At 48.5% G+C, this 23,898-nt stretch overlaps 1 protein-coding gene and 1 long non-coding RNA gene across 4 annotated transcripts in view; one reads left to right on the top strand and one right to left on the bottom strand.

Moving 5' to 3' along the window:
- Positions 1-3,015: 3,015 nt before the first annotated feature.
- Positions 3,016-5,783, bottom strand: LOC128141969 (uncharacterized). 2 transcript variants are annotated; one of them, XR_008235234.1, is made up of 3 exons: positions 5,710-5,783; positions 4,675-4,938; positions 3,016-4,148 (listed from the first exon to the last, which is right to left on the bottom strand). It is a non-coding gene; the product is annotated as an uncharacterized LOC128141969 (long non-coding RNA). The 2 variants fall into 2 exon arrangements; XR_008235235.1 differs by lacking the exon at positions 5,710-5,783 and having other exon boundaries at positions 3,016-3,556; positions 3,659-4,148; positions 4,675-5,368.
- CYRIB (CYFIP related Rac1 interactor B) overlaps positions 5,697-23,898 on the top strand; it is a 101,831-nt gene continuing 83,629 nt past the window's right edge. Inside the window, exon 1 of one of the 2 annotated variants that reach the window (XM_052787457.1) lies at positions 5,697-5,795. The gene's annotated coding sequence lies outside the window, so the exon portion shown is untranslated. The remainder of the gene's footprint in view (positions 5,796-23,898) is intronic. The other variant, XM_052787455.1, reaches the window with a different exon arrangement.

The following is a 23,898-nucleotide window of genomic DNA, read 5'->3' as shown; positions in this document are numbered from 1 at the left end:
CTGACAGCAGCTCTCAAACCAACTCGAGCAGTACTAACCTTTCCTGGATGGAGTGACTTTATTGCTTACAATTTCAGTTCTGACCCAGGTTGCAGAGGTTGTTTCTCCCCTCCCTGACTTGGTTCTTCAAAGTTTCTCATTTAAGACCCGTTCCCGTCAAAACTGCTCCAAAAAGAACAAGCCACTTGAAATTGCTAGAAAGCAATGAGAACATCCTTTAGCCAGAGGAAAAGTTGGAGTGTGGAATTCTCAGATCTGGTTTGTATCAAAAACAGTGACTGCAACAGCACAGGGCTCAGGAGACCACTGTGGTAGGGTAGCTTTTCGAACACTGAATTGTAGCGCAGGCATAGCCTGGGTTGATCATAGAATATTCTGCTTGGTTAGTTTTGGGCTTTTAAATTTACATAGGCTAAACATATGGCGCCAGGGGTGTGTGAAATGCGGACATGGGGCAGGGGAAGCAGTCTGGTTAAATATTCTGCTCTTGCTCAGTTTCTACCTTGTCACAGTATTTCAGGTAACAGCATTCAGAGATCCGTTGATTCCAATATCCTCAGTTCTCTGTCCTACTTGTATTACCTATTCTTCAGTGACATGTATTGATTTCCTTTTGAAAGTCAAAATTGAGGTGGATATCTTGTACGCTGTTTGGAGCAGAAGAGACCAAGACAAATGCATGCCCAGAGAACTCCCTTTCTTGTTCGAGGTTTTAGTCTGCTTACCCTTCTCCTGGCAAACTTAAAGCTCATAGTTGAACAGAAGACTGATTGGTAATCAAAACCAGTGAAAGTGGTGCAAATCTTAAATACCAATGAGTGAAACTCAGAATTGCTCCCCACTGCCCAACAAAACCCCAAACGCTCCAACCCTATAAATATGATTTGTTTTCAGATGCTTCTCCCCTCCCCAGACTCAGTAGTCCTGTGTGACAGTTCACCAGAGCATCAACAAAAAACAACTTTACTTTCCTCACACTCTACCCTGTTGTTATAGTTTCATAACCCTTCTATGCCAAGAAACCAGAATGTGACAGAGGAGCAAAAGTAAATAAAGTTCAGCTTCAGACCTTAAATTCTTACAGACAACTTATCAACTTAGTCTTGAGTTTAAGGCTTTTGGGTGTGTTTTTATGAGACACTTTAGCCCTTGTAAAACACAGCTGGAGGCTTTTCAGATGGATACAGAATGCACACAGGACTGTAAGATGTTTTTGTCTATATAGCTGCAAGCCAAAAATTTTCTTATCTAATACAAACTATTTCAAGTTGTCTTAATGATACTTTTAGGGCTATAATACATAACATGATTTACAGCTCAGGCATCTGCTGAGAGAGTGGTCAAGTCTCTTCTTGAGATAAGCTAAGTGCTGTTTGTTAACTTGTACTTAAGCTTACACACCCCCCCCCCCCCCGCCCCTGCCCCGTGCTGCAGCGTGCACAAAACCTGTGAGTCTCGACTAGTTCTCGTCAGCTGCTGTTCAAGTAACACTAAGAATGATAGTGTGTCACGGTACAGGCTTTGCCTTGTTCCTCTGTAAATTACAGAACAGATCCTCCTGTCTGCAGTGAGGCGGATGTCTGCTCTTGTCATTTTTATAATAGCAGGGGCGGGGGACAAACAATTTGTGACAGCTGTCACATCTGCTAACCATGTCAGAGCAGAGGAGAAGCTGATCCGTCGTTTGCTGTATCACCTGAAGAATGTTTTGAATGAGCTTTAAACTTACCTGGAACTTTAAATCCAGTGTTAATGCTACTCTGCAGTTCTTACCGGTTTGGTCTTGATTCTTGTAGTGTTTGATCAGAAACATCCCCTCCCCTTGTGCTTGTTGCTTTTCGCTGAAAGGTGGTGGTGTGGGACTAGGTCTATTCCCCCATGGGATTTTTTCCCTAAGGCTTGAAGATGTTTCTTGTGCTTCAGTTACCACTGGAAATTTAGAAATCTGATTTTTCCCTCACAGTCCCATTGTGTAGACAAATCACCCTTGAATGCTCAAACTAGACTACTCCAGAATGGCTGCGTTAGAGGTCATTTCATTGTATTTACCTTTGTTCAGTTTAAAGCAATAGCATTTGGCTTGGTTTTTGGTAACTAATTTCCCCAGTCTCTTCCCCAGGGAATATTCCAGGAAGAATTTACTACAGCTGCCTGTAAACTTATAAGACTAAGGAGCAGCATGCAATAGCTTAAGTCTGAAGCTGCTCTCAAACCTACTTTACTAAAGTAATGTTTTTCATCTCTCCCTGCTCCCACACCCCTCCTACCGTAGTGTCAACATGCCTCTGAACTGGAGTTCTTAGTGTTTAAATAAAAATCAAAAACTTACTTATTGGAAAGGATTGAAACATGCTCCTGAAGAAAGACAAGCCACCTCTTGAGCTGAACGTGCACAGAAGAGGTCAGCAGCTGTTTGTTGGTTAAGCGGGGGTTTTGCAGTGGTTTTCTGTTGAAGCCTGCAGACTGCCTTAGTGACCTGGTGACACCAGTAGCCACGCACTGCTTCAAAGACATCTCAAAGATGAAAGCAGCCATTTTTTTTCAAATTTGTAAAGATTATACAGCCTGTAATCACCTGTCCATACTGCACGCTATTCCATCCATGGCTCTAGACCTACACATCATAGAACCGTAGAATGGGGGACCCTAAAGATCATCTAGTTCCAAGCCCCTGCCATGGGCAGGGACACCTTCCACTAGACCAGGTTGCTCAAAGCCCCATCCAACCTGGCCTTGAACACTTCCAGGGATGGGGCATCCACAGCATCTCTGGGCAACCTGTTCCAGTGCCTCACCACCCTCACATCACAGTGAAGAATTTCTTCCTTACATCTAATCTAAATCTACCCTCTTTCAGTTTAAAGCCATTACCCCTTGTCCTATCTCTATATGCCCTTGTAAAAAGTGCCTCTCCAGCTTTCTTGAAGGCCCCCTTTAGGTACTGGAAGGCTGCTGTAAGGTCTATATATCCATGTGTCCTAGCCTTCCCTTTATTCATTGCAGATTTTGAATACAGAGCTGTAGCTCTACTTTAATAACTCTAGGCAGGAAAGCAAGAGCCCCAGGTAGCTGAGCAGTTAAGTGAGCTGCATCCAGCCACACGCTGTCATTTCAGATAAGACTTTTTATTGTGTGGAAATGCATCCAGGAGCTGGAAAAGCGCCTTGTGGAGCAATTCCAGGACGAGTGCAGTAGTTCTGACCTCTGTGGATAGAAGCATGGGGATGAAGGGCAGATTTGTGATCCAGGATCTTCCTCAGCCTCTATCCTCCCTACAGGAATTGGGCCAACCTCCGCAGAAAACAGGAGAGCAAATGCTAAACCTGCCTCGATAGGGTGCACAGAGCTGCTGGCCTGCTTACAAGGGAAGTTTAGCAGGTTGGGTAACAGCAGAGCAAGGAGCATTAGGCTCCATGTGAAGGGAACTTACACTAATTGACGCTGGAAGATGGAGACTTCCAGGTCTTCTGCAGAGTATAGGAACAAATCTGAACTCTACATCTGCTACAAGGTGGAGGTGTGAGAAGAGCAGGGGGCAAAGCAAACCACAACTTGGCTACCTTTGAAAGAGTATAAATAACTACATCATTGACATGAAGATCAATCGTAAGGAGTCAGCAGCTCTTCTGTGAGGACTGCCTATAGGTGGGCCATATACTCACCTCAGAGCTCAGGGCAATGCAGAGATTCAAGTGATATGAAGAAGCGAAGGTCCCTTGTCCAGGAAAAGCAGTAAGATCTTAGCAAACAATAATGGGCGAGAGAGGGCAGTGGGGCAGTCAGACCATCTGGTCAGCACCATGCAAGTAGCTGCCGCAGTAGCTGGGCCCTGTGAAGGAGCAGAAGGTACCAGATACGCGGATCTGTGCCCAAGATCCTGTGAGCAGGAGCTTTCGGTGGTAAGCAAGGAGGTGCTGCTGCCCTGCCAGACCAGTCTCTGGCAGCAGCCCCACACAGGGCCCAGGTCCACCTTAGATGTGGTTCTGGCACCCCCACTATCTCCTTGGAGCAGGTCTGGAAGGGTCACCTTGCTTAGGGATGGATTTTGCTCAGGATCATCCTTTAACTCGGCACCTGTGTTCCTGCCAGGTCTGTCGGAGTGAGATGCTGCTGGGTCCAGCAGAAAAGCTCCTTCTGTTCCCCCTTACCTGCTGGGATGCAGAGAAAGTTGAGAAGAAAAAGAAAATACTAAATTTGGGGGTGGAAAAACCCTCTCTACTTCAAAACCCTCGAGAGCAGGATTTTGTTCCTCTCACCTGCCCACGGCAGTGTTCTGCCTAATTGTTTTTCATGCAAAATGTGGCCCCTGGTAGTGTTTATTTAGACGGGTCTGCCCAAGGTCATCACCTCCCTCTGTATAGCAGACGCCTGGTCTGCCCATGACCCATAGATTTAGCTGCTTGCCTGGTGGAATATAAAAGGCGGCACTGAGTGTAGCACCTCTGCATAGGGGTCCCATTACCTACGTGACTTCTCAGTGCCCTGGCCTCACTGCCGCCCACGTCTCCATCTGCTTTGGGCCGGAGATGGGACTTGTAGCCATTGTGGCTGTCGCAGCAAGACCCGTGCCGTGGCGTGGGGCCTCTGGGGCTGCAGAGCGAGCTGAAGCATCGCAGCCCCCCACCAGAGATTGACAGGAAAGCCTGGCAGCAAAATGCCATTTAGAGAAATTACCTTAAGACATGTTACCCCCATCTAATCCCCGTCCCTTCCTGAAAGGGATTGATGGTGCAGGAGAACAACAGCATCTGTTGCTGGAGGGAGAGCTTCCTGCCGGGCAGACAGGGATGGGGATGCCGTGTCCTGGGGGACCCTTGCCCCTTCTGCCACCAAGATGCCGTCAATCATCAACACGAGATGGAGGACAAACCGAGCAAGGTGCCTCAGGGATGTCACAACCGCTCCGGTGTCGGGGCGCAGCTCCAGAGGTTGAAGGAGCTGTCGGGATTTGCAGGAAAAAAATTCAGCTGTGATGAGTTTTCCCCTGAGTTTGGGAGGATCAGTCTTAAAGGCAACATCTCACCAAAGCTGGTTCGGCTGCCAGGCCGGATAACCGGGCTCTGACTGTAGGAGGGACCGACACCTGCGTTTGGAGGTGCCAGCAGCCCCGTCCCCAGGACTGTCACCGGCCGTGCCTTTCCCCGGGTGTCAGCCTGTGGCCCCAGCCTGCCCTTCAGGCCCGGGCAGTGCTCCAGCCGAGCCTGCAGCCAGAAGGCCGCTGCAGGTGGTCGTTTGTGGTGTGCACGCTCTTGAAGTTCCCAAGGTACCCCCGCTCGTCGCTGGCACCATCCTATTTCTGCAAAGCCCGGCTCACGCTCTGCTTTGTCCCGTGCTTGCCCGCAGCGGCCCGCCCGAGGCTGCCCCGGTGCGTGGGGACATGGCTGGGCTCCCCGCGAAGGGTCCCTCCTCACCCCTGGGACCTGCCCAGGGACCCCCGCCCCGGGTGGGGGCTGAGGCGGAGGGCTCTGACCCGCTCCCCGTCCTACCCCCGGCCGGCCGGGCCTCCCTCGGCGGCTGACAGAATCACGCAGAGGGACAGGGACGCCCCCACCCGAGTGACCACCTGCCCCGGGGCGGGGGGTGAAGAGAACCGGGCATCGGCCGCGGCGAAGGTGCCGTGGGCCGCCTCTCCCTCCCTCCCCCCCCCAGCAGCCGCTTCCTTTTATAGCGATGCGGCACCGCGCCCGCCGCCCGCCGCCGACAGCCAACCTGTGGCCGTGACGCCGCCGCCGCCGCCCGGCAACCCGGAAGGCCAGGCTGCGCCCCGCGGGCCGCCCCGCCGCTCCGCCGCCCAGGTAGGCTGCCCGCGCCCCCCGCCGCGGGCGGAGCGGAGCCAGAGCGGAGCGGGAGGGGCGCGGCGGGAGCGGGGCGGCGGCGGCGGGCGCCCCCCCTGCCTCGGCGGCTGAGGGGAGCCGGGGCGGGGCGCCTGAGGGGAGCGGGGGATCGCCTGAGGGGAGCGGGGGATCGCCTGAGGGGAGGCGGGAGGAGCCTGAGGGGAGCCGGCGGAGGGGAGGCTCGCCCGCGCCCCGCTGCTCCCCGACCACCACTCCCCCGGGGCCGGCGGAGGGTGCTCGCCGCCGGCCGGGGCAGCCCTGCCCCCCCCCCCCCCCCCCCCGGGCCGTCTGTCAGGCCGGGGGCTGAGGCGGCGTCGGCGGTAGCCGGGGGGAGCCCGGCGCCGAGCCCGGTTTCGGCCCGAGGGCCGGAGCCGCCGCCTCGGTTTCCCTCAGGACAAGGGGTGCGAGGCCGCCCGGGTCGGCAGGTGCGGCGGGGGCTTCGCTCGCGTCCGCGAGGGGCGCGGGGGCGACAGGCTGGGGCCGGGAGATCCTCTGTGCCCCGGGAGCGGGGGACGGCGGCGGGAGATCCGGCGAGCGGTGTAATGGTTCTCACGCCAACCGAGAGCATCTCCGGCAACCGCCGGGTTGAAACCGAGCAGCAGTAAGCCGGGGTGGTCGGCTTCAGGAGGGAGCCGCGGTTCGGTACCGCGTCCTGGGCGCGGTGGGCGCCGCTTATGGCCGTCCCGGGTTTGGGAGCAGCGGCGGCGATGTCGGCTGGCTGCTCCTTGCGCTGAGCTGGGTGCGTTGCGTTGGACCATCTTCCGATGCCCGGGACAGGTGCCAGGGTGGAGACTGCTCAGTCGTCACCGTGCATGCAAATCTTGCATCTAAAAAGTTCAGCCCAGCAGCCAGAAATGCACTGGACTGGCCGGCGAGGAGGCGAGCACTTCTGCTTTGGGGGATCCGGTACTTCCTCGTCTGGGCAGGGACAGTGGCGTGGTTGTGATCGTGACTGTGTGCGGAAACTACCCCTCTCTTAAGCAAGTTGTAGCGTTTCAAAAGGATTAGTGGTGAAATAGAGAGGAAATAGCCCAGAGCAACCCCTAAACCATGGAGATTAACTGGCTGTATGGTTTAGAGCGGTGTTACCCTTTTGCCATTTAAAAATGAACTCTTATCCCTAATAATCATTCTTTAACATACACGACCCAGAAAGCCATGAGGGGTATACTGTTTATTCGGTGTTTTGTTAGGTGTGTGATTAAAACAGTAGAGAGGCCCTTTTTTCGATTCAAACAAAGCAAACCCTGCATCTGCACCACGAACCAAGAAGTGTTCTGAAGAGATGTGAGATTTCGTTGGAAGTGCAACGTTGTCTTTGTTTCGGTGCTTGACTGCAACCAAGCCTGGTGGCAGGCTGCTGCCTGTTTAATGTCAGGAGTGCCAGTACTGCCGCTGCGGGGAGGGAGGGAGCATTCGGGGTGCCTGCATGAGCTCTGAGGGACTTTCCCGGGTGCACACAGGCACCCTGGGTCATTTCGGTGCTCAGCCTTCACGGAAGAGCTGCTCGGGGTCATCTTGCCCGTGCCTATCCAGGCAGCAGATGCTCTGAAGCCGCTGTTGCAGTTGGCAGTTCCTACCTGCTGCTCACTCTTGCCCGCTTTGAGCACTGATCAGACCGAGAGGCCTCATTGGTTTGTTTTCCGACAGTTGTCACCACTTGCTTTCCCAGGGTGCGGCAGGGGTCGGTGGTGCAGTTTCCTCCATGGCTCAGCAGCAGAAGCACTCCCGGCACGATGGAGTTTCTGAGCAAGTCTGAGGCAGTGCTCTGCATGGAGACTAGGAAGTGCTTAGGATCCAGCAGGAACAGTCATACCAACAGGACTTTTAAAAACGTTTCCAATGACGTCTAGAGCATCCGTTTCTCTAACGGAGATCGATAGTTCAGACTGCTCAGGCAGGAGCACGTGTGATGGATTTTCAGTAATCTACACGGCACAGATAGGGCTTGAGGAAAAAATAATTAGGCCTCATTCTGTGCCTCTAAATGCGAGTTGCCCAGTAAGAGCAGTGGAAGAAGCTGATGCGCTGAGGGTAGTTAAAAGCTTGATGCTGCCTCTAAGAGCGTGGGAGGGCACAGCCACTCTCAACTGCTATTTCTTTTTACTCAAAGGTATCAGAGGATAAATAGTGGCTCACAAGAATGAAGGCTGGTGTTTGAGATCCTTCCTGTGCTTGTCGGAGAAGAACAAGGCCAAGAGTATTTTGAAAGTAAAAGCGTATTTCCTGTGAAAAACTTTTGCTGAAGCGAAGGGTGAGATCATTTTAGAGCTGGAGTCACAGCTGCGGTGATTCAGGCCAGCCATGCTGGCACCTGGATGGGGCTGGCCGGGTTGGTCTGAGGCAGAGTAGAGGGCACCAAGCACTGGCCTGTCTAAACCTGCAAATGGGGAAACAGGCACAGCATCATGTGCTCCTCTTGTTTCACTGGGAACAGGAAGAGAAGGCTGTGTCCTCTGCCTGCAGACAGCCTCGAGAACTTGGTTAGAGACTACAGGTTGGTTCATCTGCAGGTATAGACTGGCCTGCTCTGGTTGACTAAATACAGGCTCCAGAGGCTCAGTTGAGAGCCAGTGTGGGTCTCTTGGCTGCCCAAGCAAAGTAGATGCAGGAGTGTGATCCCATCATGGGTATCGGAACTGTTTCTGTAAGCTGAAGGTCATTGCTGCAGCGCTCTCTCAACCCTGACTTAGAAGGGCTTGTCTCTGAGGTTAGCTCAGTCCAAGACCTGTCTTCCTAATCATCTGGTTTAGGTTTTCCTTTAGCGCTCACCATGTCTGTGAGCTTGCTTATCTGCTGAATCACTGCCCTCATGCAGACCTGGACGGTTCCACCAGGAGCTGAATCAGGCTCGCTGGCTCCCAGGCACTGCCTTTCCCCTGCAGCAGCACAGCTCTGGGGGAGGAGATGGCCGGGAGCAGAGTATAGCGCTGACAGTCTGCTGGAATACAGTTGCTGGAGCAGGGATTTCAAATCTGCAGTCAGGCTGTATCTCGCAGTGGGTAGAAAGCACTTTGCACGGTGTCTGCAGTTACTCAGCTGTTGGAAACCTTTGTTCCGTGCTGCTCTGTGTGGAGCTTGATATAGCTTGGATTTTCTTCTGGTGCCTGAGTTCGATTACTGTCCTTGCTGGGTATATTTTAAAACTCTTATCCCCCAGTGTTTTTGGGTTTTTTGTTGGTTTTTGAATACTGCACACATGAATTTCTTCCCTTAAGATCTTTCTATGCCAGAGATGCTCAAACTGAGTGTGTGTGTGACCTTGTGGTATTAGGTGGGGTAAGTCTAATAGACAGCTTTTGTTTCTATTCCCAGCAGTTTTTTTACATGGTGCAAGCTGCTTTTCTATAATAAAAAATGCAGTTTTTATAAAATGCTGGGTTTGATACCTGCTTTGCAGAAATGCTGTAAGATCTACTGCAGAGTATCTAGTGGACAAACTCTTTATTTCCCAAAGGCTTGCTGGATAGAAAGGGAAAAATATCAAATCTTCTGACTACAGCAGAAAACTAGGAATTTTATCTGAGTCTCGCTAGGACAGTCTTTGTCTCAGCCAGAACTAGGAACACCCCCCCACCACCACCATCTTCCTTGTTCCCAGTCTTGAGGTCAAACCTCCTGGCCACAGCCCTCTCTATTTAAGAAAAAAAACACAGACACTAGTTGTAATCTGTGCTATGAAAATCTAATCTGTGACCTAATTTGTTGTGATACCATGAAGAACCTGTCAGTAGCAATCACTGTAACCCGTGGCACAGCCGCACTGCCCGCTTTCCAAGAGCGCTCGCTGGTCGTAGCCTCCGAGAGAGCGGTGTCACGCTGAGTGCATACGTTTGGGCTCCTCCGCTGCCAAACTTAGGGAATAATATACAGACAACTCTCAGATCACTTCTGTTATTCTTTTAAAATGAGAGTGGCATGGGCAGTCTTATTGTGTGTGGAAGTGAACCTCTTCTGCAGGCAATCCCTGTGGAACAGGCTGGTTTGAAACGTGGGAAGGAAAGTGAGATGCAACCAAAACTGGACAATTTTCTGTGCGTGTTGTAATAGCTGTTTACCTGTTAATTGCTCATTCACCTTGTCTGTGGCAGCGACTTGGATGCAACCAACTCACTGGGTGAGTGGTTAGAGGAGTGACTCGTCTAAATAACTTGGCACCAGTGTGAGCTGAGGTTTCGTGGGCTAATTCTCAGAGGGCAAAATTGGCTGGCTTCTGGTACAGCCCCTTTGAGTTGAGTTTGTTGTCCTTTAAGGAAAAAAACCAAGATCTTCTGTGGTGTGTTACTGAAACCATAGCACTGCCAATCTTGCTCTGCAAGGCTAGAGAAGGAAGGAAGGTTTTACAAGCTGGGAATGCATAAATAATAGAATGGGAATAGTATTCCTAGGTCTGTGCACTGCTACATCTGACGGAGAAATCGTAACTGAGAAACTACTGCTCTATCAGAAACAGACAGCAGAGCTGGGCTTCCGGTTTGATTGTTCTAGAAATAACAGTTCTTTTTTTTTTTTTTAAATATTAAAGTGCTTTACTTGAAAGTACTAAATTAAAATGTGCAGGGGCATGCAGTCTATTAATAACTGCTAAGATCTGTGTCCGTGCTTAGCGATACACCATCAGTCCATTTGGACTTTGAGAGCCTCCAGGTTACTAGCTGGGTTTTTGGGATCCAGTAAGATGTATGTCCAAAACGAGGCCATAATCTGTGATCTGATGCCTGCCTTGCTTAGTCTCACGGGAGCTACCTGTGCTGCTGTTAAGACATTAGTTCTTAGACTTTTTATTTTGAGCCTCCTTTTTATTTTCAGTACTTGCACGTCTTGTTCACTAGCATATGTTAGGTGTATGTTAGCATAGAATACATGCCTTCGCGTAGTATTTTGTAAACTCGGTGTCCTTTTATCCACCCTGGGCACTCGGTGCTCAAGTTTCAATGTGGTGTTTGTTGATTTTTGTTCACTCCAGGCTTTTCCCTCCACCCACTCACTTCCTCTCACAAATGTTTCCTCACTTCACCGCTTTCTCACACACGTTTCTAGTGCAGGGTTGCCACCCGTTGCGGGCAGGCTCAGCACTTCATCTGCCGTTCACCTCTGCGGGAGATAGGTGACAGGTTGGTGTGCCGGGGGAGGAGCAGAGGCAGGGAGAAGGTGATTGCACATGTTGGGGGAAAGGTGCAGCAGCAGGGAGAGGGGTTCTGGGTACAGCTGTATTTTGGGGCAAGAGGAGCAAAGGCTTGTAAGCAGCGTGGATGTATGGGTGGAGGGAGTGAAGGTAGAAGAGGGCAGATGGTTATACACCTGCTCAGGGCTGGGGTGCAGCGAGATGGTCTGCGTGTAGGCAGCTGGGAGACAGCAGGGCATGTAGGGCTGGCACACATACAAGCTTTGAGGAAGGTGCATGCTCCAGACCAGAGTGCAGGCAGACCAGAGGCCCTGTCCCTTCCTCAGCCCAGCACAGGCAGGCTGGTCTGCCTCAAAGACTTGTTCTTGGAGCTTAATAGCATGTTTTAGTGTGCATTTTTTTCTGTCTGCTTCTTATTTCTAACAAAGTTTTCCCACCTGCTCTTGGACAAAACCGATTTCTCAACCACATGGGGTGCATCTGGCAGCTTACAACCTGTTAAAAAGAGGGGGGGGGGGGGGGAAACTACCATGGAAATAGCATGTCTGTAGTTTTAAATTAGGCAAGGGCCAAAATTAGTAAGAACAGGCCTGCCTGTGGCTGTGCAAACCAGCAGAGAATTAATATTCATCTGATGCTGAGCAAGGCAAGCAGAGGTTTGCAGCTTGCGCTTCCTTCGCCTTGTCCCACTCCTGTCCTTGCAGCTTCTCTTCGCTGTAGGGCTCAGTCACTAGTCAGCAGAGAGCTGAACAAATGCCGCTAACCTTGTGCCAATACCAATGCTACTTTCAGCACTGTGAAATGTTAGCAACAGCCAGGGCGTTTTTATCGTACTCCTTTAATTTCTTTGCTCGGCTGCTATGAATGCAGCTTCGGATGCATCATGCTAAGGTCACTTGTTGTCAGAGCCCTGGATATGGCCCAGGTCCCATGCTGGGGCCTGCGTCCACCCACCATTTCCTTGGTGAGATAGGTGCCCCTAAGACACTTGTTCTTGTTTCCTCTCCCCAGCTGTCGTTTACTTTCCTCCGCTGTAGTTATGTTGCTGTTAATGGGGCTGCAGTATAAACCAGTTGCTGAAATAATTCACATCACAAGAATAACTCTAGGTTGGTTTGGTTCTTTTTAAGTCCATTTTTCATTTTACATCCTGCCATCATTTTCATTTGCAGGATCACCCATGCAAATGGGTTTATCTGCACAAGTTAAATAGACTTGGGCAATAGACTGGTGGGAAAGGGTGGAAACTTGCTGGTGGAGGGGAAAATGATATGAAAAAAGGATCTTGAGTTGCTGGGGAAGGAAGTTGCAGGAGGGGTGGTTGCGTTGTTTGGCCCTATGTTGTTGGTGGAGGCGACATGCAGCTGCTGATCTTTGGGAGTGGGGGCGATGTGTTTGAGGGAGGGGAGAACAGCAAGAGTCTTCCCCTCTCTCCCCCCCTCCCTTGGGAACCGCTCTGTTATGCCCTGTGCCCGCCACCGGAGATAAACTCCTGGGAGTGAATGTTCTTCCACCCCTAACATATCCAGAGGAATGGGAGGTCACTTGGAAATCAAAATTAAACAATGTCTTAGTGCAGCTTTGAAAAGTTTACTCAAAGGGCTGGCGTTGCTCCAGCGCGGTTAAACTGATGACCTCCCTCCCGTAACAGTCCAAGAGAGAGGGCTCTGGTTCGGCTGTCAGCAGCCAGCAGTGACTGCAGAGCTGCTTCTTCGGTGGCAGGGCTGGATTCCTGCCCCTCTCACCTTGCTCCCATCGCAGCATGCAGGCTGCGAAAGGAGGGAGGGCTGCGCTGCGTCAGGCACGTTGCAGCCCAGCAGCCTCTGGCGGGGATCGTGCTGGAGGCTTGTGAAGTGCCTGGGCTGCTGCAGGCAAGGGGCAGCGCTGAGGGACCATCCCAAAATGGGAAGAGACATGTGGTTGCTCTCTGGAGGACTACAGCAGCCCGCAGAGGATCTGGAGTTGGCTTGTTTCCGTGGGCTGAGCCTCCTTTGAGCTGCTCTGTGGAGGGACAACTGGAGCCTGTCTCTGTAGGTATCATCCAGCGGCATGCTTCTGATGGTGGACAGCTTCTGCCACCGGGGTTGAGTTACATGATGAATGATTTATGTTCTCCAACTCAGTGTCTTGCCAGAGACACAGGGACAGGGAGTAGTGTGATGGGGAGTACCTCTGCAGTCTGCAAACGCCAGGGACGATTTGGGTTTTCGTGGTGGTGGGTCTGGACTAGTCGACAAAACTTAAAAGGAAAAAAATAGAAGCCCCATTCCCAAGACTATTCTGCCAGTCCCAGAACTGAGGAGGGCAGATGCTCCTGCCTGTGAATCCTAACTCCCTCTGAAGGACTAGCTGTATGACCAGATATGATCTGTGCATTAGTAGGTCTGTCTGGCATCCTGCTTACGTTGAGGCATTAAGAAATATTTACTGTATGTGGCAGTGTTCTCGTGTTAGTGCGCTCTGGGTATCGCAGATATCCACTGGCAATGGCCTACAGCAATCTGTCAAATGAGAGCATTGGTAGGATTCCCTGTGAATGAAGCAGCCGCTCACATCTCTATTTAAGGGTTGGGACCAAGTTTCTTTCTCAGGATTACCGCTTTGAAAGGAGATGGTTTGTTTTAGGAATGGCTCCGAGTTGCAAAACTTGTACCAGGACTTCCTGTGCCCAGGATCCACAGCTGATCAGACATCCTGGTTATTGGCATTACTATCGTTGCATTTATGAGCAAAAATTGCTTTAGGCCCACTTGCACCTCTTCTAGGTCTGCTGCTACCCAGTCGTATGCCTCGACGTAATATGAATCGCAACACCTCTAAAATATGTTTATGCATTCAAGGTACAATTACGCCTAGGACTTGTAGCTGCTGTTAATACCAAAAAAGTGGTCTTTTAAAGTTGTTGAGGTTCTGTTTGGTCTGTCATCTTTTTCTTAAAAATAAACTAATTGATGTGAGAAGCGGTTGGTGGATGTACTCAGAACTTTTGTTTTTCAGGGGAACGCCACCCAGATGGAGATGGCAAAGCCTTGCATGCTTTTGCATCGGGCTCCCAAGAGATCATGTAGCTGGTACAGGACCAGTAAATTCTTCCCCCCACAGACTCCTGCAGCATATCAGTCAGTTTGAGGAAGCAAGAAGGCGGGGTGAAGGCCCAGAAGGAAAATACTATGCTTGAGTGAGCATGTAGAAAAGGACTGATCCTGATAACCCAGTGTGCCTGCTGACCCCACTGGCAGGCTGGAGTGCTTATCCAGAGCCCTCTGAGAGGACCGTCCCATACAAGGCCACCAAAAAGATTGTGGCTTATCAGCAGTTGCTTAACGCTTCATGGGTTTGGAGCTGTTCCTGGGCAGTTGTTTTTATAGAGCTGAATACAGTCGTTTGCATATTGCACAGCGTTCTGGGGCTTTTCCTCTTCCTCTTAACTCTGTTGGGCACCATTGTACGTGTGTCTGCGAGGGAAGTTGTGTTCTCAGTCAGCACCCAAATTGGTGTAACTTCCCCTGGGCAGTGGCTCCCAGAAATGCAACCCCCTCTGCACCAGCCCTGCTGGGGAAGGGAAGGGGCAGAGGCTGCTCTGCAGGGGGACCTCGGCGAGGAACTTCCCCTGCCTTTGTTTGTTCTCCTCCCCTGGTTCCTCCTGCATGAGATGATCCCAGTCCTCACGCTCCCCCTGTCACGGGACATTCACCGGCTGGGGTTTCTGCAACAGGGGATGCTCGTGTCCGCTCGAGAGGAGCCACGGGCTTCCTGTGAAATCCCCCCGTGAAATAATAACACACACCCCATCCAAATTACTACCCACGTGTCCGGCATGCCCCGGCCTCTTGTCAGCCCTGCCGCTGGGGAGGCTTTGGGGGCCAGCCAGAAGGTGTCCTTGCTGCTGGGGGAAACCAGAGCCAGCCCCCACTGGCCCTGCCTGCCGGCAGGCAGCACAGGGAGCAGACGCCCCTTTTGCTCCCCTCTGTAGGGAGCTGTACCACCTGCTGAAGGACAGGGAGAGGAGGAAGGTGAGCCTTGCTTCTGCCCCCATGCCCTGCCTGCAGCCGTGCCAGTGCATCCCAAGCCTTGGTCCAAGAGCAGATGGTGGTAGTTAACACCCAGCTGAGACCCAGCAACTCGCCAAGCTGGCCCTTCTCCAAAGCTGCTCCAGGCCTGCCCTACCCTCTTCTGCAGGATGGAGCCCAAACGGACACTCGGGCTTCGTTGGGTTTCGTTAAGGTTTGACCTACCATACCAGGAACTCTATCTGTAAGGTAGTTGTGGATGTGTCCTAAACATTTGTTTAGATCGTCTTTCTCACAGTGTGCTGAATAATTTCTGAGCTGGAAGAGCGGCCAGAGCCTCTGCTTGGGAACCAGGCAAGCTACCCCCTCTTGCTGTATTTTGTTTTGTTTCCTGCACTGTTTTGTTGGGCTCCAGTCCTACCGTGAATTTCACTGACATCAGTAAAACACTGACAACTCCCCCAGGTGGAGTTCAGCAGGATCAGAGCTGAAAGCTCGGAGATGAAAGCATATCCGATAGCACGAAAGACGTATTTTCAGAGGTCACTGAAACTCGGTCCCTTATCTCAAAGCCTCCATTTGCCCTAGACACTATTACTGCAAGTGCAATAGGTGAATTTAGGTTCCAGCCCCATGAGAGGATGCACCAGTTAATACAGAGAACTTTAGAAATTGCCCTTCCTTTCTCTGATGTCACTTTAATCCCTTGAGTGTACAGAGATTAAAAGATACTTGATGAATGTACTAAACATTCATTGCACATTTCTCTTCCAGTATCCAGCTGACCTCAAATCCTGAATGAAATGCATTTGCATTTGTTTCTAAAAGTGTCTCATTTTGTGAATCAAAATGTCAACACATTTGAAAATGGTCCCACATGAGATGTTTGTATCTCTTGGAGTTTAAATTGCTGGATCAATTTCCCATTAATACTAAGGGTATTTAAAGGACAAATTCTCTGCCTACTGCAGGGAAAATTTACCCCGAGGTATGACATTTCACCTGCCACTGAGTGTAAGATTGTTGCATATAATGGACTGGAATAGCTAGATTTGCACATACTGGTAACAAAAGATGGTGAACAGTGGATCCCATTACAGAAAACCTTTCCTCCTCCTTTTTTCCTCCTCCTTTTTCAGCCATCAAAACTTGCATCCTCTTTGCAATTTATATTACTGCGCTATTCAGAAGCCTGTGCCTGAATTTGGGCACAGTTTAATCATGTAGCATATGAGTGGGTAAAGAGAGCCCTGAAGAGTTTCCACTCAAAAGGGCGTAAAGAAATGGGAGCACCAGGGTGCATCCAAGCTCTCGTAGCTGAGCAGCAGCCGCAGAGCCTGGCTCCAGCTTCACTGGTTCCTGGCTCCAGCTTCACTGGTTCCTGCCTTGGACCACAGAGCTACGAGCCCCGTCACATGCTCTTCTGGTTGCAGGTATGCTGACTGACGGGGCTTTGCCACAGCTTGTCTCTCTCTGCTCCTCAGCATGGCTCTGTCCTGAGTTAGAAGAAAGGAGGAGGACAGTTGGCGAGCCTCAACCCCCTCCTCCTCAAATGAAATGTGGAGGCAACTGGAACGAGCTATCAGCAAGCTAAAGGAGACAGTATAGCTACAAATAATTTCAATCCAGGGGCACGGTGAAACTGAGCCTGCGCTAAGGCATGTTTACCCGAGGAAGTGCCAACATAACCTAAGAGAGCATACCATAAAATTGCACCATGCTGTCCCTCCCTTGTGCTATCACGGAAACCAGATGCCAGGATGGAAAAGCACCAGGAGCTGAATAAAAAAGCAAGTGTCAGAGAGCCCTGCTCAGCCCTACCTTCTGCTGCAGGCCATCTACGCTTCCCGGCATTCCCTGGTTTCTTGCCAATTCCCATCAACAGCTGTGGTTTGTGGTTGTAATGCTCAGCATTTGTCTCCTCTTTCTCCTAGCAGACCTGCATCAAAGCTAGATGTGCAGCATGTAGCAGTTTGGGAGTCCCAGGACTCCCAGAACTGGCCTCCAAGCATGAAATCGAATCCTTCTTTACTCCTTTATCTTCCCCAAGGTCTGAGACACCACAAGTGTGGGTTTGTAAGTCTTCTGGGCCCTTCTGACGGAGTTTGTGAGGAAAGGTTATAACAAAGTGCTTTGTAATACTTCATTTTGTTTCTTTTAAAGAACACAAAAGTGCCAGTAGTAAATCTAAAGCTGGATTGCCAGCCCAGAAGCAGCCTACTTACTGCATTTAGCAGATAAAATGTTCTTCCCTCTACCATGCTTATTCCCAGTTTCTGTGTCTATGTATTACTGTTGAGACTGCAGTTTGAGTAGGAGCAGCTTCAAGATGTAAGTAAGTGTCTGTTAGGAATCCCACTCCCTGTTTCAGGAGGCCCCAGAAGTTCATTAGATGTTTAATAGCTTCCAGTCACTGCTGTGCTGGATGGACCTGAACTGGTGACCAAGAGGGGAAAGGTTCTCTCGCACATTTACAAACCGTGAAGCATCTGTTCCCCAGACACAGATTTGTCTAATTTCCCTAAACCACTGATGACCTGCCCTGAAATGATATTCTCATTCCCTTAGGAAATCCCTTGGGTTGATATCAAGTAGATAGTTATTTTTGGGCTCTTTCCCAGAGAGAGTGCACTGTATTGCTCTGAACCCTACACACCAAATAAATATATCATCGGACTGTAGTAAAGGTCCAAAAAGCTTTATTGAAGGGGAAACATTATTAATAATTCAGGGTAGTTCACTGTATTGTTTTTGGGCCAAGTAAAGCTAATAGAGCTTTTTTTATAGCAGAGATGAAAGTGTAGAATATCGAGACTGAATTGATTGCAACATTTAATGGCAACATAAAACTCAATTAATGAATTGCAATGGTTAACTCTGCATTAAAGTGAAACATGCAGCTCCCAGGCAATGTATTAAGCATTTTTAAAGACTACCAAAACAAAGAGACAAAAAAACCCAACCCAAACCCCCTTATTGACTAGTAAATGCCTATATTGTTTTTTACCTGGGAGAGAAACTCATATGAACATATTTTTAATTCATTTATCCTAAAGCTGTGGGTGCATGTATGTACCTGTGTGCTTCTCCCTTAGCACTTTTCAGAATTAAATAAAGCCTTTACATGAAGTTGATCAGTGATTAATTCTAACAAAATTCTCTCAGGGCTGCCTGCGATTTCTTGTGGCAGGGAGGATGGTAGTGCAGAGAGAACAGGCTTTGACAGATGCGTTTGTAAGAAAGGCTCTAAACAAGGAGAGTACCAAACTGCTACGTGTTTGAACTGCCCCATGTTGTGTATTATCTACCCAATTATGGTTTCCTAATTTAAAAGTATATTTTCTATTTCTCCGCAATAACAGAAGAACATAACATTGAAAAGAGAAAACGGAATCATTGGGTAGAATAGCTGTGCTTCTGGAGGATGAGGAAGGTTTTAAAATGTTCCGCATTGAACAAATTAAAGGACCACTGACAGTCATTATATTGTAATTTTGTCCCTTTGCAGCCTTTCCAAAACCATCCATTTCTTTTGAAACCTTTGTTCAAGCCTCAGTCTGACACAAGGTCTTCTCCCGCACTGCGGTCTCCTACTCTCTGCCTATTTCATGGTAGCCGTTCAGTCTTCCAGTGGGGACACATGCCTCCTCTTTGCCATCTGGCCATATTCAGGTCCTTTGAGTGCAGTCCCCTCTGCGCTAAACCCAAGCTTGTCACACTCATCTGCAAAACCTTTCAGAAGCTCAAGGCCAGAGTCTGTCATCCGAACGCTAGTGTGTTATGCCTTAGGTCAGAAGTGACCCCATTAAAACCATTTAGAAGCATGCATACTTAGGACTGTCTGGCTGCCCTTATGTTTCTGCTCCCACGTGGTTCCCCGGGCCCTTTCACATCCCTGCTTAAGCTGGTCTTCTTTGAGCAAACCACGTTATATTCTCTACATCCTTCCCTGCCATCCTTTTAAAGTAAAATTCAACAGATAAATAATTAGTATTAAAATAATAATGGGAACATAATAGGAGCATGAAGAAGCCAGTACCATTTGCCTTTTCTTTGAAGAGAATAAGATATAATTGAAAAATAGAGAGTCCTCTGAACAGTGTAACTAATGAATCCTAATTTTCTCCTAATTTGGGTTCTGTGCACCGCGCATTTGCCAGTGGAACCTTGTCACTGCAAAACCTCTGGGCCCTTCCCTGTTCCCAGCTCTCTTCTTCCCTGCCACGTTCCCAATGCCTCCACTGCAGTTCCCCTCAGTCTCTCTCTTATATCTTGCCAGCTGGGCAAGAGATGACACGTGCAGGTTGACTGGGCAGTATACACATGCTGTTTAGTGTCCAGCATCATAAACCAGATTTCCAGGGGAAAGCAGGCTAAATGTCCTGGGATAGGGAGAATTGCTACCTGGCACAGGCCAAGGTCTCACCAGCAAGCTAGAGCCATATCTGAATGATCAGCCTTGCTGGGAAGCACGTAGTAGAGATGCTGTACTGCTTTGTCTTTTGTACTCAGGTTAGTTGGCTTAGGACTAGCCTGGTTACTGCTGTGGAACATTGTATTTTGCCATGTGGAGACACTTTGCTACAGTGGTAGAAAACCAATGTGTGCAACTGATCTCGGTATTCGTGTTTTCCTCTCATCTCTGACTGTGAGCTGCTTGGAGCAGGAACTGCACCAGTGTTTCTGTAAAAGCGCCATACAGATCTTTCCAACTTAGTTTTTTACATATGAAGTTACTGAAGTTTAATGGTATCGCTTTAGGCACTTACAAATTATCCGAACGGGAGGTACCACTGACAGGCTACCTAGTCTTCTTGATTAACACCATGCAAGAAGTCCAAGGCCAGAAACATGGTCTAAGCTTCTCTGAGGTATAGCCTAGTACCTCACAAGAGAAGACTATTTTGCTTCTTTCCACTTTTTAGCTTGTTCACTGCCTGAGACAGGAATCATTTAGAATAAGGAGTATTGTTATTATTAAGGAGTATGACCATGTACTTAAAAAAACCACTGCTTTGTGATGCATTCCTGTTGAGGCAGCATGGTCACAGTGGGAAGCTGCTTGTTCTAGCCTGATTGCTAAAATAATACACAGCTAAGCTCTGACTCCAGGAACCCAGATGTCTCAAATGTATCCAGGTTGGTATAAACAGGCACAGAGTGTTTCCCAGCTCATGCGTGGGGTTTATCAGCTGGACATAAAAAATATCTTTCCATCAATTGGCTAAGCTCAGAATAAGTTTAAGTAATTGCAGTGTGCAGTGTCAGCTTTACTCCCTTTTCTTGTTAGCTGAATGTTAAACAGCTGCATCTGGTGCTAGATTTAGTCGTAGGTGCCATATTCACGCTCAGGAAAAGGAAGAGAAAGACGTCTGGTGTGCAGTGTTTCAGTTGCTCAGCAAAGGAAGTGTTTAAGTGCATGCCTAAATGGTTTGTTTTATGGCAGCCTTCATCTGCACCCAGTCTGTCCTTCACAGATTACAGTATGGGGAAAAGTCCTGGCTTTCCATTTCCTCTGCTAGCAAACTCTTCTTTGCCATTAGAGAGACTTCTGCTTACATGAGCAGTAAGGACTCTGTTTCTGTCCTTCTAGCTACCCAGGCTTCTTAAAATGATCACTCTCAAAGACTTTACTTTGGAAACCAAATATACCTACCATGCAGGTGATGGGTGACTGGGAATTTCTTATCCCACAGAAAAAGAGTGCTACCTAGCCACTTCATATGAGATCACTGGATGGTATACGAGAAAATTTGTGTACTGATGGGGAAAGGGTTTCTTCAAAGTTCTTTACATTCAGCAATTGGGTGCACTAAAATTATTTTAATGTCTGCTGCTCTTTGGAGCATATTGATGGAATTGCATGAAGGTAACAGTATAATAGGATACAGCAGATGACTGTATCATAATAGTGTTATTTTAAAGAGGTAGATATAGTTGGTGAGCCACTAACTAAATCATACTCTCTTTTCTCTCATTATTCAGTAGCCTTACACTCAACATCACTTAAATCACAAACGAGGATGAATTTGATTTATAGTAGTTCAAGTGAACGTTGCAAGACCAGTCCAAGTTTTGATCACCTAAATTGAATTCTACTTTTCAGATGGGAAAAAACAGCCAGGTCCTTTCAACCCGAGCTAGCGGTGCAAGGACAGAACAGTGGCAACAGTGACACTGCAGCCCCGTGGGGTGCTGAGCCACCCTCAGCTTGCAGTCGTGCCACTGCAGGCAGCCTGAGATGCTTGTCCTTGGTCCTGTCTCGCCCAGCAATGCCTAACGCTGTTGTTTTGTGAAATCCATGTTTGTTCACTGAATTTTGAAATTGGCCCCTGAGACAGACACTCCAGAGCCCCTCCCTGAGGAGCTTTAATTAACTTACCTATTTCCCCACCAAAAGATTGCAGCATCCCCTGTGATCTGAAGAGGAAACTAAGTACCACTGTAGCAAAGGAAACAGCTGAGACAAAGTGAAACGGTCTCTTGACAATGTACCTTGGCAACACCTAGACACAGCCCCAAAATCACTTATGAGCCAAGTGCTATTCTGAGGGTTTCTAGTAACAAATGAATTAAGCGCTTTGGGGAAAAAGGAAAAAAATAAGCAATAAACAAAAAACCTCCAATGATTATATCACTACAAAGGATGTGACCAAAGTAAAATACCAGTCTCATGCTCCTGAGGTAGGCAGAATTCTCAGTGAAATCAATGAATATTTGTTTCCATCAGGGCAGCACAATTGCGTTTGCTCAAAAAAAAAAACCAAAACAACAAAAAAACTGGGTTCTCTTCCAGAGAGTAATGAAACAGTCTAGCCCTCTTAAATATTGCCTTCCCTGTTCTCTGAAACATTGATTCTGTCCATTAACTGGAATACTATTACGCTGCTGATTGATCTGAAACATTTTGGGGGGAGGGGGGAAAGAGGCTTGTGAGAAAGTTCCAGTTCAGATTTATGGTTTATTTCCTACCGTGGTCCTGGTGGTTTACTTTGTTTAATAAACTGGGTTGACTGAAGGCTAACGGGAGGTCAAGTGAAACGCCTGCCACTCATCGCCCCCCGATTCGCAGCCACCCCTGACTTACTTAGTGAAGCCCTTACTTAAAGGCACTAGCTGCTACACAGAGTGAATAAATCCAGTGACATTTAGGAGCTTTGCTGGATAAAGGTGCCTTTCATACGAGCAGAGGTGATGACCCGGCACCTGCTGAAGGGATCATAGCTTTTCCACTACACTGAGTAAACCTCTGCTAAAGGAAGAATGGGTGCATCTCGGGTTTTTCCTCACCCGAGTGCCATAAATTCGGAAGCGCAGTCTGTGGCCGTGACCTCCTGAACTTGGTAATGCTGGATGATCTCGATTGCTTAGCAGGCCTCTTCTCTTGCTGGCCAGCTCACCGGTTTGCTAGCAGCATAGGTTTTACCACTGCCATTGTTCAAAGTACTTCTCAGTGCAATGGTGTCCATGCAGTGGCCGCTGAAGAAATTCCATATTTCACAAACTTTAATAAGCAGCTTAAAGATCTTGGTGTCTAATACCATGTTCTGCTCTATTCTGTAACAGGTCTACTACTATAATTTATCTTTCTATTTTCCAGTAGAGATAAAATGTGATTAAAATAGCTGCAGTTCCTCTTTCCACCTTCCCCTATGCTTCCTGGTCTACAGTCGTCTTTCTAATGCAGGCTTAACACCTGCCATTTTCTCTTTATTCCTCTTTTTGCTTCCCTGTCTCATACGTGTGAGCTGTACTGTTGAGGAGAGGCAGCAAAATGTGAAAACAAAAGAGCTTTATATTGTAAAATCACCATTATCTTTAACCACGGTCCAACACTGAACCCTCCTGTGTCGTTTGACTTAAGTGTTCACTAATCGAGAGCGTGCTGCATATGTTAGCTGAGGCCCCCCTGTACGAAGACGCCGTGCTGATTGTTTGCAGGGAGCAATTGCATCAACATGAGCGAACTCAAAGATAATCTCAGACTTTGTAATGGCAGAAGAGGAGATGACTAATGTAATTAGTCACGTGAACAACAGACTTGCACCAGGTCTGTCAGAGTAGAAAGAATGAACTTCTGAAGTGCCTCAGTTTCCCCACTTGCCACCTAAATACCAAAATGACCTTTTGAGGGGGGAAGAGGCATTTTGAGATCGCGAGTGCCTGTCTCCATGCAAGTATAAAACATTGTAATTGTTTGGCATTACAATATCTGGAAGCACTTCAGGCATCCTTGTAAGCATCCAATGATTTGACCTTGGCTTTTTGTTTTGTCTGTGCTTTTCGAAATGTATGTAGATCATTCATATTTTGTTGCAAGTGTTTATATTTCTAAAAAGCTACACTTATATCAGAGGATTTGTACTATCCAAAGTGAAAGCCCTTAAGGACACTGTAGTGTGAATGTGACTGCTTCTGCAATCCCTCATCTACTAGCCATGCACTTGAGAAGATGGAGAAATCTGGAAGGGGGAGGGCAAAACCTGATGTTAGCTTTATCTGAACTGAAAGGTGCTATGAACCACAACAGTGTAACAAGGGATCTCCACAAAGCTGCCTCTCTTTTCCGTTCTTGAAATTTTGCTGTAAGAAATCGTCTCTCTCTAAAAATTAAAAAAAAAACCCCAAACCTTTGGGTATAGGATGCTTACTTTCTATTTTCATCCATGTAATGGAAAAGTTAGTGGTGTCCTCGCCCCCCAGACAAACAAAGCTGTTGTCAGTGGACAGTGTGCCCTATTGTCCCTGCTGAGTACAAATGGAAGAGGATGATGATGACTTCCTTTTCTCCTTTTGACTTTCTCCCCTAGGCTACCATTAAGCTTAAAAGTAGCTGAAGTATTCAAACTGTGCATGGCACCTAAGGGCGGGTTTGCTTCTGTCGTTTTATTTACCTGTCTGGCCATCTATATATAAAATAAAGTCATCT

This window comes from Harpia harpyja, chromosome 5, assembly GCF_026419915.1.
Source record: "Harpia harpyja isolate bHarHar1 chromosome 5, bHarHar1 primary haplotype, whole genome shotgun sequence".
Classification (NCBI taxonomy): Eukaryota; Metazoa; Chordata; class Aves; order Accipitriformes; family Accipitridae; genus Harpia; species Harpia harpyja.
Note: the sequence above shows the minus strand (reverse complement) of the source record. Positions and strands in the feature narration are given on the sequence as shown.